General features: G+C 37.4%; 1 protein-coding gene and 1 long non-coding RNA gene across 6 annotated transcripts in view; one reads left to right on the plus strand and one right to left on the minus strand.

Annotated features, from left to right (window-relative positions):
- The window catches only part of LOC149797379 (uncharacterized), a 137,415-nt gene that overhangs the window by 100,474 nt on the left and 17,559 nt on the right, over positions 1 to 19,382 (plus strand). The window lies entirely within an intron of this gene.
- LOC149797381 (uncharacterized) overlaps positions 1 to 19,382 on the minus strand; it is a 67,494-nt gene that overhangs the window by 42,042 nt on the left and 6,070 nt on the right. For 3 of the 5 annotated variants that reach the window (XR_016421808.1, XR_016421806.1, XR_016421805.1), the window contains exon 1: positions 2,762 to 2,882. The exons of 1 other annotated variant lie outside the window; for it this stretch is intronic. This is a non-coding gene — a long non-coding RNA (uncharacterized LOC149797381). Of the gene's footprint in view, positions 1 to 2,761; positions 2,883 to 7,769; positions 7,961 to 19,382 lie in introns of those variants that run through there. One more of the 5 variants, XR_016421804.1, reaches the window with a different exon arrangement.

Genomic DNA, 19,382 nt, shown 5'->3' on the forward strand with positions numbered 1-19,382 from the left:
GATCGTTATAAGTCGTTGTCTTTGCAGGATGGAATTGTTTGTCGGAAATGTGAATCAGATGCTGGTAAGCATATATTATGGCAAATAGTGCTACCACATTCGCTAAAATCTTTTGTACTCGAACATTTACACAATTCAGTAGCAGGTGGTCACCTTGGGGTTAAGAAAACCATCTTAAAAGTTCGTGATAGATAATTGTCGTATCAGCAACACAGTGATGTGGTACACTGGTGTAAAGTGTGTGGCAAATGTGCTACAAGGAAGTGTCCCCTAAATATGTCAAGGGCACCAATGCAACAATACAATGTTGGCGCTCCTTTTGAACCACTTGCGTTTGATACACTTGGACCTTTACCGACATATATGAAAGGTAACCGCTATCTCTTGGTGGTAGCAGATTACTTCCCACAATGGACTGAAACAATCCCCATTAGAAATTAAGAGCCGTTACGATTGCCCGAAAGCTCATTTAGCGGGTCATATCAATCTTCGGAGTTCCGATGCAAGTCCACTCCAATCAAGGAGCGAAGTTTGAGTCTCATGTTTTTAAAGAGGTCTGTAATATCCTAGATATTGAAAAAACAAGGTCCACCCCACCCCCACCCCCTACGACCTCGAGCTGATGACATGGTCGAACGTGCTAATCGAACTATTCAGAATATTTTGACCGCATATGTTTCAGAACAGCAAAAGGACTGGGATGAACATATATATCGACTTATGGTGTCTTACAGATCAGCTGTTCATGATAGTACGGGAGCTTTTCCCTATGAAATAAGTGTCCGCACGTCAGGTGTCATTACCCGTAGATTTAGTGCTTGGCCGTATTGAGGCCGAAAAGAAAACGGAAACTTTCAAAGTGATTATGCATACAAACTTCACCAGAAAATTGAACATATCAAATTATCGAGCGATCGAATGAAACGATAGTATGACTTCCGAGCCAGGTAACCAAATTTTAATAAAGGTGATGCTGTATGGCTGTATAATCCTCATCAACATAAAAGTAACTGTAACAAGTTACAATGTGAGTGGGATGGTCCATATGCCATTTGCCACACGCTATACACCAGCGTACGTCCAAAACTACAACAACATTGTAATTCCTGTTAAGATGAGGCTTGCCGAGGTAGGGGAAACGTAAGAGAAAAAACTTCACAGAGCTCATTCACATCAAAGTCAAGTATGGCAAAAGGATGACGGATCATCCTCTCCCAAAAGGCACAAGACCCCTTAGCATCAAATTGCAGTCCTAGAAAAATCGCACCAGATCACTACAAAAGAGCTAGCATCACCACACAAACAGCTCGAGGTGAAAAGGAGATGGGTTTTTCAACCTAACCAATGCAATATGCTAGAAACAACCTCTGTCAGGTTACACTATCCAGAACCAGCTTCTGATACAATTATTCCTCCATTTCAGGAGGAGGATGCCATTTCCATACTGGCTTAAGTGGCTTATGACTTCGGGAGTGTTCATACCTACCCCAACCCATGTTCTCAGGGTTCAGCAGATGAAGCTGGCCCAGGATAACAGAATCATACTGAATGTTGGTGGCCAGAAGTTTGAGATATCTGTCTAAACTTTATAGAAGGATCCATAATCTGTTTCGGCATACATGCTTATATTAGACTCTTCTCTGAAACCATATAATACCGACAGTGTATATACGTACTTCATAGCCGAAACCCAGGCCGTTTCAGACACTTAAATTATCTCAGAAATGTAGGAGGAGACACCACCAACACTTTCCCACACGACGTCAGATTCTTAAGAGAACTACAGAGATAAGCAGAATTTTACAATCTACAGTATTTCAGCCTATTTCTTGAGAGGAGACTTGCGTCCCAACCATCCTAAAAGAGGAATAGATTTATTTGTTTAATGAACATGTTTGGATTAATTATACTGAATTTCAACATAATTATCTATTCTGAGTTACGACAGATCATTACACAAGTATGTCTTAGCTATTTTACCAATTAATGAAGCGACGGAAAGTTTGTAATAGTTTTTTTCTTTCTTTTCTTGATACAGTTGACTCTTTTGATCGTTGCCTAAGTAAATCAGTTTTTAAGTGAGTGACAGTGTTATTGCATGTACATTTTCATCTTTGTGTCCACTTTGTCATTCGTCAGTATGATGTATTTTGTTCACATATTGTTGAAGTGTACATTAAAATATTTTTAATTTTTCATGAAATATTCTTGGCTTTCGGTAGTAACTTCTGTCAAAGTCGTTTTTGCAGTTTTTGTAATTTTTACCGTATGTACCTGCTTATGTGAGTACTCAAAAGTTAATCACATTTCAAATATAACAAAAACAGTTTTTAAAAAATGGTTTTGCCTTGATCCCAATGCTAATTTATGCTTAAATGTTAAATACATTTGGGGTATGAGCCGCAATATTGTGTTCCTTAACCTTTGTGCTATTCTTGTGAGCTTTGCGGACTAGATGCCTTGGGTGGGGAGGGGGAGTGTAATGAGTATTACCTCTATTATGAATTTACAATGTAATTACTATGCATCATTTCCTAGATGAGAGGTGTGCTTTATGTATGGTAATTTGTATAATGTACTTATCTAGGACACGTCTTTCAGCGTTTAGCAAGTGAATTTTGTTACATGCATTGTGTATTGGAAAACGATGACTCCCGATGTTTTGACACAATGTGATAAACAGATTCGGTATGTATTGTAACCTTGTATGAACATTTTTTGCATATTTTACGAGTTCGTCAGAGCAGTATAATTAAATTACCTTGTATCATATATAATTTTACCAGGACCTGATCAATTTATTCCATAATTCCAATGTTTTGCTGTATACTCGCTCCCAAAATACGTACTAATCCGCCATTTGCACTCGTTTTTCATCAAGCACTATGGAATCGATTGGCTATTGGCCACATGGCCTTTTTCTATAAATAGCACCACGTGCATGTAATGTAGAGCTTCACTGTTATATTGTCCAAATTTCGGGGCAGACGAAAGTAAAGCATCGGGTGACGTTGTACCAATTTCATCTATTCTATAACGTCTCAAGCCATGTTGGATAAACATAGTTAAGTTGCAATGGTTATCTCTAATGAAATTTTATATGTTTGCTTGACATTACGGGGAATTCCATAATTTATTTTTTATTCATGAGGTGACGTCTGCTACTGTATTGGTTAATATGATTTCACCTGTGAATTATCACCGCGATTATCCTATGTAAGTGAAGGCGAGAGATCATTACGATATATATGATCCTGGGAAACATACAAATTGTTCCCTCAGGAACTGATATATAAGTATATTAACGCTACTAAAACGTCACTCCTCACCCTCGTTAGAAGGCGTCACGTTTTACCTTCACCTTACGATACTCACCACCTTCAACACCTAAAGGTTAATACTTCACCTTTATTCACCAAGCCGATTTCAGCAACTCTTTCTTGTACTTCCATAACGTGAATTCTATGTGATATAAATCGTTGCAAATGTATTCTTAAATCCACTTAGAGAGAGGTGGAGAAGGTGTAGTTATATTTGAAGCTCCATTGCACCTTCCCCCACAGGAGTCGATCACCTTTGTCTCCCGTGATTCTCTGGGTTTCATAATCCTGGTATTAAATCTTAAATGCTTATGTATATGTAACTGTATTGACATTCAGTAATTGCATCATCACCTGTTCTGGTACTTGAGGTAATTTACAAATAAATGCTTTCGATGTGTATTCTATACGGTCTTGTTTTATTCTTTCTAATCAAACGCAAGACAGGAGAACCCAAATATATTGTAGCTAGGATACAGCGTGACACTGTAATAATTACACTGGTCAACAGTGAAATCATTACTGACTTGAAAAGGCCCTAATCTGTAGTATTTTGGTGTGCCGAACACGAATATAACCGTGAAAAATTTGTATTGGCTCTCGTTTTGAAGATATTCATATACCTCATTTTCTATGTTTCACTGTGTAAATTTCTCCAGTAGGACTGCAGCAACATCCGGAATAATGATGTAACATTGCATAATACCATCATGCTCACAGCATCCACAGTTGATTGCATCATTTTCTGATGTAATGCAATACTAATGCCATGCGGCTGCTGAAGTAAGTTGACGTCAGCAGTGTACTATACATGTGTAGGCCTATTATACTAATGCCAGGCGGCTGCTGAAGCTGACGTAAGCAGTGTACTATATAAAGCCCAATCAGATAGGTTCAGCATTTAAAATATTTTAGACGTTGTGCGAGACAGTTCAAGCTACTGTTACATAAAACTTATTATTTTATCCATTTACGTACAATAAAGAACAGTAATGCCTCGAAAGTGTGTTAATACCGCGGACAATTTTTGCTATATTTGTGGGGAAGTGACATTTGCCAACCAGAAGAAAAGTATCAATTCTCAAGTGAAGAAGGCATATCATCTTTACTTCGGATGCAAGGTTGGTGACCAAGACAAGCCTTGGGCTCCGCATATATGCTGTGCTACATGTACAACACAGCTTTCACAGTGGTTGAATTGCAAAAGGTCATCAATGCCGTTTGCAGTCCCAATGGTGTGGAGAGAGCCAAGCAACCACCTAAATGACTGTTACTTCTGCTTGGTTCCTCCTCTTTCCGGCGGAATAACGAAGCGAAAGAAGTCGAGAATAGTCTACCCAAACATTCCGTCTGCATTGAGACCAGTTCCACATGGTGAGGGACTTCCTATTCCAGAACCTCCAGCAGAATATTCTCTTGATTCATCTGACGAAGACAAAGGTGAGTCGACCTGTTCTTCTCCTGGTCCATCAGCATGCAGTGATCCAGATTTTCACTGTGGTGCATCATCAACCCCACACAGAATAACACAGGAAGAACTAAATGACCTGATTCGTGATTTGGACTTATCAAAGAACAAGGCAGAATTGCTAGGATCAAGACTCCAACAATGGAATCTTCTAGAAGAAGATGTCACAATTACTGCATATCGAAAGCGCCACCAGCAATTGGAGCCTTTCTTCAGAAAGGAAAGTAATCTGATATTCTGTTCCGATATTGAGGGCCTCATGAATGCTTTAAAAATCACTCATGACCCACAAGAATGGAGACTATTTGTGGACTCTTCGAAACTGAGTCTCAAGGCTGTGCTTTTGCACAATGGAAACATTCTTCCATCTATTCCAGTAGCGTATGCTGTCCACATGAAAGAGACATACGATAACTTAAGGCAGCTACTGAATTCCATTGAGTATAACAAGTACAGCTGGCACCTCTGTGGTGATTTGAAGGTAGTTGCCCTTTTAATGGGACTGCAGCAAGGATATACAAAATACATGTGTTTCTTATGCGAGTGGGATAGCCGAGCAAGGGAAATGCACTACATGAGGAAGGAATGGACTCACAGGCAGAATGTAGCCATTGGAGAGAAGAATATCCAACACCCAGCTCTGGTTGAGGCTCAGAAAATCTTGCTACCACCCCTTCACATCAAACTAGGTTTGATGAAGAACTTCGTGAAAGCCATTGACCGGACTTTGCCAGCATTCCGATACCTGCATGAAAAATTCCCTCGACTCAGCGAAGCAAAGATTAAAGAGGGAGTTTTTGTGGGTCCTCAGATTCGAGAGCTTTTCAAAGATGACCGGTTCAACAACTTGCTGGAAGGTGACGCGAAACAAGCATGGAATGCTTTTCGCCTAGTTTCTACAAACTTCCTCGGAAATGTTAGGGCAGAAAACTATAAGGAACTAGTAGAAGACATGTTGATGAAGTATAAGAAACTTGGCTGCAATATGTCTCTAAAGATTCACTTCCTTCATTCCCATTTGGATTTCTTTCCTAGCAACTGTGGTATTGTTAGTGATGAACACGGCGAACGTTTTCATCAAGATATCGCAACAATGGAACAAAGATACCAGGGAAAATGGTCCACTACAATGCTGGCTGACTACTGCTGGACACTCCTCAGAGATGCTCCCGAACAGCTGTACAAGAGACAGGCGAAGAAATCTAAGATGTAGTCAATGACTTGATTTTTTATAGGTAGGCTATTACAGTTGACCTTTTACTATTGGAATGCATTTCGTTATGTAAACATTAATTTCTTGCAGATTACAAAAAAAACTAGAGCCAATTTTGCAATTTGACTGTCATATTCGTGTTCAGCACATAAAAATTGATAAGAATTGACTAATTTTATTTCAGTAACATGACTTTTGTAAAAATTTGTTGTCCAGTGTAATCATCTGGTACCACATACCCCCCCCCCCCAACTCTGCCATATTGTACAAGGTTATGGGGGGGGGGGGAGGGAGAGACAGATTTATAAAGTCTTTCTCGTACTTTAGATATAGACGCTATAATAATTATCGGGTATCACATACCCTACAAAACTTTGTTTTATTGTACAAGGTGGAGGGTAGAGAGGAGGGACAAACACGGCTAACAAGTGTGTGTGTGATTTAGGATTTTTTTCCTTAGCTTGAACAATTTTTGGTCGTATCGCTACTATGTCTACAGTGTGGCAGTTTTGAGTGATGTCTAGCACTGGGGCATCATGCCGTAGACATGTAGAATGAAGTCCCACCCAGTCACATTTTTATGACACCAGGCCGACCTGTCCTATCACAAACCTCTTAATGCTGAGCAGCTAGCGAGGTAGCTGTTAGTACCATTTTTATGTCTTTGGTATGACTCGACCGGGGTCGAACCCGCGACCTCTCGCATCTGAGGTGGACGCTCCAACCACTACTAGGCCACCGGAGTGGTCCCAGCTAATAAGTAATTGTCCACCACTACACATAGATGATATGATGATTATCTGATACCACGATTTTAGAAAAGCAAAAACAATGACTCCTAACTGGACAGACACACACACACATATATCCATCCATCCGTCCATACATACATACATACATACATGCTTGCGATCTTAGTATAGTCTCCCTTACTGCATACTGAAGTGGCGTTCCATTAATGAACAACAAACAGTAACAAAAAATGTTATCCTATAATTTAACAAAGCCCATAATTTATACTCAAAATGATTAATTTCCCCATCTATTACAGGCATTTATGTTACATTACTGTACAATTATCTCCATTTTCTGTTCATTACTGTACATTACTATTTTTATGGAGACCTCTTAATCCACTCTACTCCACCTCATTTTTAAGATGTTTGTTTGTGAGTGTGAGTGTTTGGATTTTTAACGTTTCTTTAACCTTTTGGTATAGTACATCCAAAACATATAATTTAAGAAATATCTGATGCAAATAATAAAAGGAATCATTATTGGCAACAATGTAATCTTACTTAAAAACAGTCCATCAGCAATGGAAGGAAATTCAGCCGATGGCTACTTGCGATGTATGCTTATGTAGTGTTTTAAAAAGTGGCAAAGCGAATGATTAATGATAGTCACGCCGTATATAGATTTAAGTCTGCGTGTACACACATTCAAATGACTGGTTAACTAAAATGAATTATCTCTCATCCTGTATCATAGTTATGTTGGCACTGAAGAGCCCTGGCAGGCTCTGTCTGTACCCTAAGCCCCACCAAAACCCATAAATAGTGCAAAAATCCAACACACCCACACACCCAATTTTCTAACTATGGAAAACCAACAAATCGCAGATAAGTATATACACAACGACAATACGCAATACCCTATATACACGATAAAACTGCAGACATGCAAACACTAAACAAATAAAACAAAATGTAACAAGGAACTTCAATCCGATATGAATAACCCAACAACAACATATTGAATAATGTACCTGTATACAAAATATCCCACTAAAACCTTGCCGGGGCACAAGAACGCAGAGCTGCACTGGGATTTTTATTATCATCGCACGGCTTATATTGGTCAATGACGGGTAAAACAGGTGGTAATCGAGTCTTGGTCATCCTAAACGTGTTCTTGATAAGGAAGCGTGTAAAAGGTCATGTCCACATAACACTAATGGCATAGTGCGATATGTTCACTAGCATGCTTGAGTGAACGTGTGCATCAACGTTCCGACCCATTTCGTTGCATTGTAGGGATGTGTGTTTGGCTAGTTATCAGAAAGGGGTGATGAAATCCAATGCAATCAACCAAAACCAACTACAATCCACTACAGCCGGTCATAAAAGTACCGTAATCGACCAGAACTGACCTTGAAAATACTAACCATTGCTGTTGTATATGCTTAATTTGCATTGTGTGCTTGTCCTTTGTCAGTAATGGGGGGGGTGGGGGTGGGGGTGGGAGTCGTGAATACCTTACAGGACCTTGGTTTTTCTCTTGTAAAATCTATGGTCTACCTGATTCTACAAGAAGAACTAAACAGACAAAGAAGATTTTACGAGATCTTCCAATTGATATAGCTGCGGCTCAACCTCCACCTGTTGGTGAGGAAATACTTGAAAGTATTGGAAAACTTCGTGCTGAAGTCACCGGCGTGAAAAAAGAACTTGAATTTGAACCCGAACCAGTAAGAGAAAACATAAAATTAATTGAAAAATTTAAGGAAGGGTTTGCCGAAGATATTAGAAATACTGAAAGAGAAAAATTACCCGAAAAAATATTATATTGTATAATTAATAAATCTGATATTTTAAACCCCCCCCCTCCCATGAAAGGACAAATAATGATCTTATTAAATGGATATATCGCATATGTGCAAACAAAAGACAGGTTAGAAGTAATGATTTAGAATATAGAAATCTTTATGAAGAAGTAAAAGTACTTTATGGAGAGAAAATAAAACAGCAAGAACAAGAAAAACTCTCCCAGTATCAACTTACTCCACCTCTGCAACATATAGAACAACAACAATCTTCTTCACCGCTGTCAAAAATTAAAAAGCTATTTAGAACAACACCATCTAAGAAATCAGAAGAAGGAGCAAGGGGAAGTGGTCTGGGAAATAATTTTGTTTGTCCTGATAATATTATTAATGATGTATCACGGTTAGAAGTTCTCATAGGAGGGAAACGTGCCGGAAATAATTCACCAGAAATAATTAATGAAGCAGCTGATATTTGCCGGCGATTATTTCAAGGTGGTATTATGGATATCGGAGTTTATCGAGAACTTAACGATGAACTTGTTGATGATTATAGTGACTAGTTGTTAGATAAATAGCAAATAAAATAAGATGATCATACATAATAATCATCGTAAACCCGTGCAGGTCAGAGCGGTAAACTCACGATTACCAGTCTACAGAGCTACTTACAGAAATGGACTTGGTGATGTTGTACAGGGATTATTTACAAGGATAGCTCCAAAAGTAGCACCTATTGCAAAACAATTATCGATGAAGGCTATTGATATTGTTCGTGATAAAGCTCCTGGAGCAATTGTCAATGTTGCTGGTAAGGCGTTCTCGGCGATCAAAGATAGACTAGCACGATTAATGCGACGAAAACGACAACCATCAGTGAAACTGGCAAGTACTGAAGTGATGTCCGCTGACGTAAGTAAAATAATAAATCAGGCTTCAAATCAAAAACTAGCGGAATTATCAGAAGAAGCAGAAAGAAATATAACATCAAATTTAATAGCAGGAAGCGGTCTTCGTCGACGATGATTTAGATCATCATTTGGAAAAATGGTCATTATAATAAAAATGTTCAAGCGCGAATCCGACGTAGCATTTGATATGGAGGCACCTGTCCTTAAGTATGAATCGGTACGTGATTATCAATTTTATTCCTATGACGCAAGACAACCAAATCAGCGGGGGAGAATCGAATTACAGGTTCATGATACAAGTAGATATTTCTTGCCCGCTGAGGCGTTTACTGAAGTAGAAGGTAGACTTGTAACGAATGTTGTAGCTAATACGCCATATGGTGACAATTTGCGTGTTGGTTTTGTCAACAACGGGATTATGGCACTGTTTGATAGCGCCACATACATGATTGATGGAAAAAATATTGAATCAATTCAGAAGGATATTGATGTTGCTACAACAATAATTGGTCTAGCGAGATATTCTGATGATTACACAAGATCAGCCGGTCCAACAATGATGTTTGCCAAGGATATTACTGACCACGCTGATCATATCAGGTATGCTAAATTACGAACACCAGTACTGCATCTGATCCACAGTCAGTTGATGATGGTCCTGAATACGCAGCCAGGCCAGCTGCTGCTTTTGATATTATACGAGGTCATAACGCGAGATACAATTTGGGATTTGCAACACGCCAAGCGGCGTTGTCAGGAAATAATAGAAATTTCTCATGTGCAATTCCATTATCTCACATCTTTGGATTTTGCAGAAATGTTAGAAAGGTCATCTTTGGAGCTAAATACACAGTTGTGCTCGTAAGAAAAGGTGATGATAATGATGCAATCTGGCGAGGTAATGGTGTTGCTGATGGTAAAGTAAATATATCAAAGCTTTCATTGTGGATGCCAGTAATGACTCCATCTATTACTGAAGAACAAAAATTAATATCTTTTATGGATCAAGGCGGTAAATCATTGCTATCATAGTTAACAGTAACCACAGATGCTACTCAAAGTTCTGTTAATGGTTTATTTACATGGCATATAGCATCACAACAAGGCGTTTCTGCACCACGGCATACTTTTATTGCGCTGCAAGATAATGCTCGGACAAATAATCAAGAACGTTCACATATGATATTTGACAAACTTGGAGTTAATGAAGTTTCCTTGCGGATAAATGGACATCAAGAACCAACTGAAGATATATTGTTAAATTTTGATCAAAATCACGTAGCGCGTGTGTATCATCGTTTAATGTCATTCATGGGACGTGATCAAAATATAGATACTGGTTTGCAAATATCACAGATAGATTTTACAACATTATATCCGATTTATTATTTTTCACTGGAACATCTTGATCTATCCAAACAATCTGTCGTTGATATACACTTTCGAGCTCGTGTTAATACCCTGCCAGAAATCGCAGCTGGTCCACCAGTTGTTTATGGTCCTTACAGAGCAATCGCTGTAATACTTAGTGACAAAGCGACGTTGCTTGAAGGTGGCAGTGGTAGAATGAGAGTCGTTGATGCACCAGTGGAAAATCTTTGATCGTGTTATTTAGAAAAATTTATACAAAAATGTCGTATGGTCATGTTAATGTCACTCTGACTCCTGGTCAGGTCAAAAAACTTGAATCAAAAACCACCAGCAAATGCGGAACTAAAATATCACTAAAACGAGATCAGATTGGTGGTGGCCCAAACAAATTATCGTTGACAAATAATCAGATTAAACATTTCAATAAAGCCCTAGAATCAAAAACCGGAGTTCAATTACATCTTTCTCCGAGCGCCATCAAGGACATGGTTAAAATAGGTGGCATATTTCTACTTCTTGCGGCTATTCCAGCTTTAATAGCTGCTGCTGCTCCAGCCGTGGCAAAAGCAGCCGCATTAGGTGCTGTTGGAACAGCTGCTGGAATGGCTCTAAAGAAAGCAACAGGAAAGGGGTACAAAAAAAGGGACGCGGACTAAGATTACCGGGATCTCGCTGGGGAAGAGGTCTGAGGCTTCCACGTTAGACGTTCCAGCATCAAATTTTGATTTGATAAAAGCTGCTAAAAATTAAAAATAAAAGCCTTTAGAAGTGTTTTTATGCGAGATCAATTACCAAAACAACCGAACAAACTCGAAACACGTATTATTAATCTCGACTCAAATTCAGGACCCGGTACTCATTGGGTATCATACGCGGTTGATCCACGTGGAATCGTTTATTTTGATTCATACGGATTAGCTCCACCTGTTGAATGTATCAAGTATGTTGCACCACTTCACGCGCAAGTTTGGTATTCAACGCTACCCACACAAACAATGACAGATCCGCCAATATGCGGCCGTGAAGTAATTAATGTACTTAACGCTATATCAAAATCATCCAAACCGCCACATAAAGTCGTGCATGATTATACAAGCAACCGATTAGTTTTAAACAGATCTTGGATCTTAGATCTTATATAATGGTTGATATTTACGGAAGATCTTCACGCGTTAAGAAAAAAGAATCCGTCGTTGATCTGTCGAAGTACGCAACTAAAGATGATCTCGCTGATATCATGAATCTTGCTGGAGTTGACCCATATGAGGTTGTTATTTTTCAGGATCAATATGGTAAACTAAAAACGAGCAACATCAGATGGGATGATATAATTCGACGAGTACTCGGTGCGGTCACGGATAATATCCCCGTGTTTACTGACAGCGGTAAAATCAGGGATTCAAGTATGTCGCTTACAACCATCAGAAATGAAATTACAAAAAGTGTTGCTAATCGCGTGAAAAATACCGGTGACACAATGACGGGTGAACTTAGCATGAACGGAAACAAGATAGTAGTGTTAAGAGATCCAACATCCGACGAAGACGCAGCAACAAAAAAATACGTTGATGTCAACTACAACACCGTAGATGGTAAATTATCCACGTTGCGGGCCGAGTATGACTTTCGTGTGAGCGCTTTTGGAAGATTTCGAAGAAATTTTCAAAAAACCGATGAATCTATAGATAAATTCTTCGGCACTCCGCACCCCGTTGACATAAAACTTTCTGATATCAAGACGAACATCGACACGATCAAACAAACACAGCAGGATATCGTAGCGGGGATTCCTGATATCGTTAACAAAACCAGTTTGATTAAAATTCCAGCCGGAATAACTCCCGGGCATATTACAAACATCGTATACACAGTATCATCGGGATTCGCAACATGGTCGCAGCAAAATGAAACTATCAGATATACCGCAACAGCCACTGGCGTGTATAGGCTGTCTGTGTTTAGTGCTGCAAAATTTGAAATATTTACAACGTATCCATGGCGTCATTCAACTGATAAGTTTTCCGGGGTTGTACCTGTTATATTAAATAGCGGAACCGAAGAAATATTTATTCTGGAAGCAGCTGATAAAAATTAACCGCAACATCTTACTGGTGGTGTTTGGAATTTGTAGCTGAAACACCTCAATTATTTACTGCATAAAAATATATGGACGGTGCACAATACAGGTTCAATCAAGCGCGTGAATGGCAGGCAGCATTAAAAGATCGAGTCGAACAGTATACAGTAAAATTAAAGAAATATCGACGACGATTAGTTATCGTTGATGTGATTGTTTATTCAGTATCCGCTGTTGTTGCTGGAACAGGTGTTATATTATCAGCGGTGACAATGATGGCACCAGTAGCTGTAACTATTTGTATTTCAGCGGCAACAACGATTGCAGGTGTGCTCAATATCATCGCAAAAAAAATATGTACTTGCACGAACGAAAAATTATCCGATTACATAATAAAATTACACACAGCGACGGTAGCATACTCGAAATTATCCTCGTTGTTATCAGCGAGTCTCAGTGATGGAATTATATCTGATTTCGAGTTTTCAATGATGACTAAAATATACGACGAAGGTATCGGTATTAAAGACATAAGTACTAATAATGACAGAATTACTCCAGCAGATCGTGACTAATACAACTTCGCCAAAGATAACGATGATCTCGGTAAGTTCAGCTAATCCTGAATTTAGTATTAACTTTCCTGCTGCAATTCCAGTTAAGGAAATAGCACTAGCTCAATTACGGGTATATTACAGCTGGCCAAATGTCAGATCAAAATCATTTAATGGTACACCAGCAAATAATTTACTTATATTTTCTAAAAAGTACAAACCAGATGGTACTCCTGACTGGATTGTTGATGGAATACCCACTGGTAGTTATGAGATTGAAGATATCAATAAGGAATTTCAACGTAGAATAAAATCAATAACCGGAAAAGAAGCGAAAATATCAATTAACATTCATGAACCGACGCTATCTTCGACGATTGAAATACATTCTCCTGATTACGTCGTTGATATTTATCAATCCACGATAAGATCCGTACTAGGTTGGCCTGAAATATCACCACAGATAACACCGATACCACCAGAACCAACTCGGGATGATTTTACATCATCGAAAAGTTTTCATCATAATATTAAAATGAATTATACAAGTTTCTGGTGGAACATAGAAAAACGGGTATGGGATAAACGGGATCGATTTCATATCGATAAAACTGGTGAGTATTACTGGCTCTTACACAACGCTGATGACGGTAATAACCTGTATAATTCATTTTACTACATAAATATCAATAATATCATTAGTATCATAAATTCAGTTCACGAAGAACAACTAGATAATTTACGTACTCTTTTTAATGAATATTTGTCCGATTTGACATCTACGCGTGAAGAAATTATTAAACGAGTAGAAATTTTAAATCATATACCTGATACTATCGAATATTTTCATAATAGAATCATAAACGTAGTTTTTGAATCATCGGGCAGTTATAGAAGGTTTTTCGCAACCAAGTACAAAATATCCGAAGCTGACATTGTAACGTTTAAGTTCCCTGATTATAATCCAGATAGATTAAGAAAATCTGTCAATGATGTTATTGATGAATATTTTCCTAAAATACTCGATGCATGGAGAAAAATAACCCCACTAGCAACTGTTCTCAGACATAATAATGATCCACACAGCGGCGGCAGACACGTATCTCCGGGAATCGTTAATATAACCAGCACCATCATGGTCAATCTGGTTTGTGACGTAGTCGATGGCAGCTATCAAATAGATCTCGGAAAATCAAATCAGGCTCAACAGGGATATATTTTATATACATTTACACCACAAGTATCCCCTGGAAGTTTAGTCGTGCAAGAACCAACTAATCCTGTGTATCTGCGGTGTCACAATAATATGTTAACACGAATAAATTTTAAGCTCACAGACCACCTTAATCGCTTAATTGACCTACGTGGAGAAGAGCTTGTAATAAATCTGTATGTAAAGATCCAGTAAATATTATATAATGTACCAGCACGTGATGGTTTTTATACATGACAAAGAAGTACTTGAAAACGCCATCAGAACAGCGTTTTCACAAAACACAGAGCAATTTAACGTTAATTTAGTTATTGATGAACACAGAAACGAGGATTTCTTATTAAATCAAGAACAGTTAGATGAACTCCGTCGAGAACATATTATCGAGATCATTTGTAACACAGATCGGATTCTAAATTATACACACTCCTGTATTAAACTCGATCAACTTAAAAAAAATATTTCAGAATAAATAAATAAATGTAAGGGTTAATTAATCACTGATGGGATAAATTACACAAATTAATCAATTTTGTATAATCTGAAATAATTTATTATTATTCTGAAATATTTTGTTCTTTTATGAATCAATCTGATGGGGTGGTTGGTACTTAAAATTACACAAATCAATCAATTTGTTAATTCTGATGGGGTAATTGGTACTGAAAATTATACAAATCAATCAGTTTGCTAATTCTGATGGGGTAATTGGTACTGAAAATTATACAAATTAATCAGTTTTCCAAAAAATACTACAAAAAAAATATTGTATTATTATTCTGAAATATTTTTATTATTATTCTGAAATATTTTATTTTTTTGTGAATCAATTTGATGGGGTAGTTGCTACTCAAAAGTATACAAATTAATCAGTTTTCCAAAAAATATTTTATTATTATTCTGAAATATTTTATTTTTTTATGTAAATTAATTCTGATGTGATATACAGTGAGGGACATTATACTACTACTCAGGGTTGCTTTGGTCGTTACCCGCTGACATAATTTTTCTTAAGTATCTTATGCGGGTACTGATTGTTTTTTTTTTGTTTGTTTCGTATTCGCTGGATAATCCCGACCTGATCTTTTCTACTGCAACAGAAAGAGGAATATATTCATTTACTTGATCATCGTTCACCATAGCCAGCGACTGAAACATAGCTGCCTGAATCCGCTTTATGAACTAATATTGAGATGATAGAACATACTTATTTTCATTTTTAACTTCTTCTAACATTTCAAAATCAGATATTTTTTCAGGATTTAGTTAATCAGATATATTAATTCCGTTTTCTTCTAGTTTTTTAATAGCAGAAATAATGTCTTTGATATTTTCATGGTTCATTATATAATATATAAATCTTTAAAATAAAAAAAAAATTATCCCTAGAACCCCTATCGAGTCTTTAGCGAGTTCGTCGGGATATTTCAAGGACGGCACAGGTACACGAAAAATGGGTATGTACAATGAATGAAGGACATTACAAACATATAATGAATGAAGGACAGTACAAACATATACGCTCAGCAAAAACCCACCCACAATAATCAAGCCCGTGGGTGATACGAAAAAATGTATCAACCACCAGTTGATATGTGGTTAAGTTTTTGCTGAGCGGGGGGATTTGGCGGAGCCCCCAATTATTATAAAAATCGCAATTATGTGCAAACCACCGACATGTTGTCAGCCATGGGATTCAATCCTGGACCGCGAGCGTCACAGTCCAATACGATACCGATTGAGCTATCAAATTTTATTACAAACATATGTTTCGGAAGTTAATATATAGCTAATAATCATTGAAAAGGAACTAATTTTGAATATATTTACTCAAAATACAATTCTGAATTCAAGAAATACGTTTATGTAATATATTCTCACCAAACAAAGCTAAATTAAGGAATTTCCTATTTACTATACCATGCCATGTATGATAGAACATCCGGTCTAGATCATCTAATTGCTAGATTTTTTCATCCTCTCTATGACTGGTCAAAGGGGGTTTACTCGATAAATAAATAATCACACATACATACACAATCTCGCATTATATTTCTGCACTGAACATGCAACTGATTTTTAATTCAAAACACTATCGTGGACCTATTTCTGTAATCGAGTCAGTACATTGTACATTGGATCTAAAATTAACCCGCCACACGATACAGACTGTACGCTGGATTCTGCACTCAGAAGGCTGGAATATACATGTCAGTTTTCTGTAGGTTAGATGAAATATACATGTATTCTATGTGTTGCGCTGTTCTAAATGTTTCACGAATAAGGCAGAAAAATACACGAGCTGTATATTTTTGTAAGTTAGAAATCATAAATCCTTTCTGTAATGCATACTGTTCAACTTGCTCCACCAGGCATCACAGACCTTGGATGTTGTATATGATTATGACCATAAATTACCTCCCTTTCGTGAGTCAAAAAATAAGTAGTATAATAATGACAATTTGTGACCCCCCAAAAATAAATATAATTCGAGGTGGTGATGATAGTTAAGAGTACTGAAAGGTTAAGAGTACTGAAAGGTGATTTTCTGCTTATATTTTTTTGAGAAAGCGGTTTTATATATATTTTCTGCTACTTTTTGTACTGAACATGGATTAATATTAAAGTATTTCGCAGCAGAACATATCGAACGAAATATAATTACTTCTTCAGTTTCTGTGTTTGTAGAATTTACCGCCCTCTTTCCGATTGTTTTACATCTTCCAGTATTACCACATGCAGAGTTTACGCTTTGTGTGACAACACGAAGGTTGGATAAGGAGTTGTTCTGAGGATCCCCGTCAACATGGTCAATAACAAGATCATCTTTGATCACTCCGAAGAAACACTCATACGTGAATCGATGACACAGATATCTTTTCTTCCCAACTGTAAATCTAAGATAGCCAGTATTAGAAAGAACGCCAACCGGTCTCTTCAACCTGCAGTGTCTGATCATGCCATTACAATCTGATTCATAGTTTGTTATTGTGGGATGTGGGACAAATATATTTTGCTCCATATATGCAGTAATATTATTTGTTTAAATCATTGTTTGTCTGAAATCTTGATATATAATCCTCCACGGATTTTATAGCGTTTTCACTATTATTTCACTATTATTATTTTTTTTGTCATAATATCTTTTAAGTTCTCTGAACCATTTTCCACCGCACTTTCCACATAATCCTGTTTTTCCTCACACTCCAATACCACATCGCAGACACGGGATTAGTCCTAGACTTCCTCGCCGTATATTTTGTAAGCGCATCCAACAAAATTCACCTCTACAGGATTTGTTGCATCGATTTAATGAACTGATCATGAGCCAAGCACAATGATTCATCATGGATATATAATATTCTTTATTTAAATATTTGTTTTAATTATATGAACGAATTCGACAAATTATCCCAAACTAGGTCTTCTAAATATAATTTTAATCTGGACAGATTATCTCCTGACTTACCAGTACGAGATTTGGTTGATCCGAAAAATAAAAGTTTGATCTCTAAAATTCATGACGCCAAGAAAGAATTTTGCATAGATGGTGCATCTCATGTATGGTCAACGTTCAAGATTATTCGCAATACTGTCAAGGACGCTGCAATGAATGACAAACAAGCGGCAACTATCATTAACTACATCAGTGAGTACGAGGGAAATCAAAAATATTTCTTCAGAGTAAAATTTATTGTATTAACAGAAACAGGTAGTTGCATTATCCGTGATAAATATGATCCTGTCCTTGGTAATAATAAAATTGCCATATTAAGCAAAAATTCCAGACCGGGTTTATTGACGGGTATTGACAAATCGTATTATGAGCGAGCGTACCCTGTAACAGCAGTTATTTATGAAATCTACGAGATACATGATAAACCCAACGTTGATAAACTCACACCCATGAAATTTTCAAAAATAAATGGTGTAGCCGAACGAGTAATAGAACACTTTACAAACGCGATGCGTGGAAATGGATTAACTGATTTAAGACGTGAAAAAAATAAACTCGTGGGCTGATTCAGTTAAGGATACCGGTGCTACAATAAAAGATGTTGCTGAACTAGGAAAAATATTAAAATTTCCAATAAAAGTATCAACAATAACGGAATAAATATTATACGAATCGAAATATAAATCGAAAGGAGCTCCAATAAATATTATTGATCATAATGCGCACGCATGGACCAGCGCAGTAACAACATTTCCACGTGATCGAACTGTTAAATTTTACCCCTCAGATATGGGGGGAGGTATGTTTGATTTTATTAACGAAATAAGTAAAAACGATCCTATATCGGTATGGTTATTTAAAAGTAATGAGGAAGGTAGATTTGATCAGTTTTTTAGACCAAACGGTGAAATATATCGAACAGAATTTCTCCATGACGAGATGAAAAATCTCGCGGAGAAGTTTTTAGAGTACAAACACGCGGAAAATACTGAAAAATTACTAACTAAATGTTTTACCGTTCCATCTGTTGCGGCTCATTTTGCTAGAGAAAAAAATTCATGGAAACCAACACGATTTGATTTACTCGAGGACGTACGCGCAAGTTGCGTCGAATACGGACACGGCGGGTTATGGAATACCAGGTATAATTACAATGATGTTATTTCGGTTGATATGGTTGCATGTTATCCGGGAAGTTTTCTAGGATACGGAGATTGTTCTGTGTACTTTAAAAGATTTGGTCACCCTGCAAA

Source organism: Sinohyriopsis cumingii, chromosome 6, assembly GCF_028554795.1.
Source record: "Sinohyriopsis cumingii isolate HCF-2022 chromosome 6, ASM2855479v2, whole genome shotgun sequence".
Taxonomy (NCBI): domain Eukaryota; kingdom Metazoa; phylum Mollusca; class Bivalvia; order Unionida; family Unionidae; genus Sinohyriopsis; species Sinohyriopsis cumingii.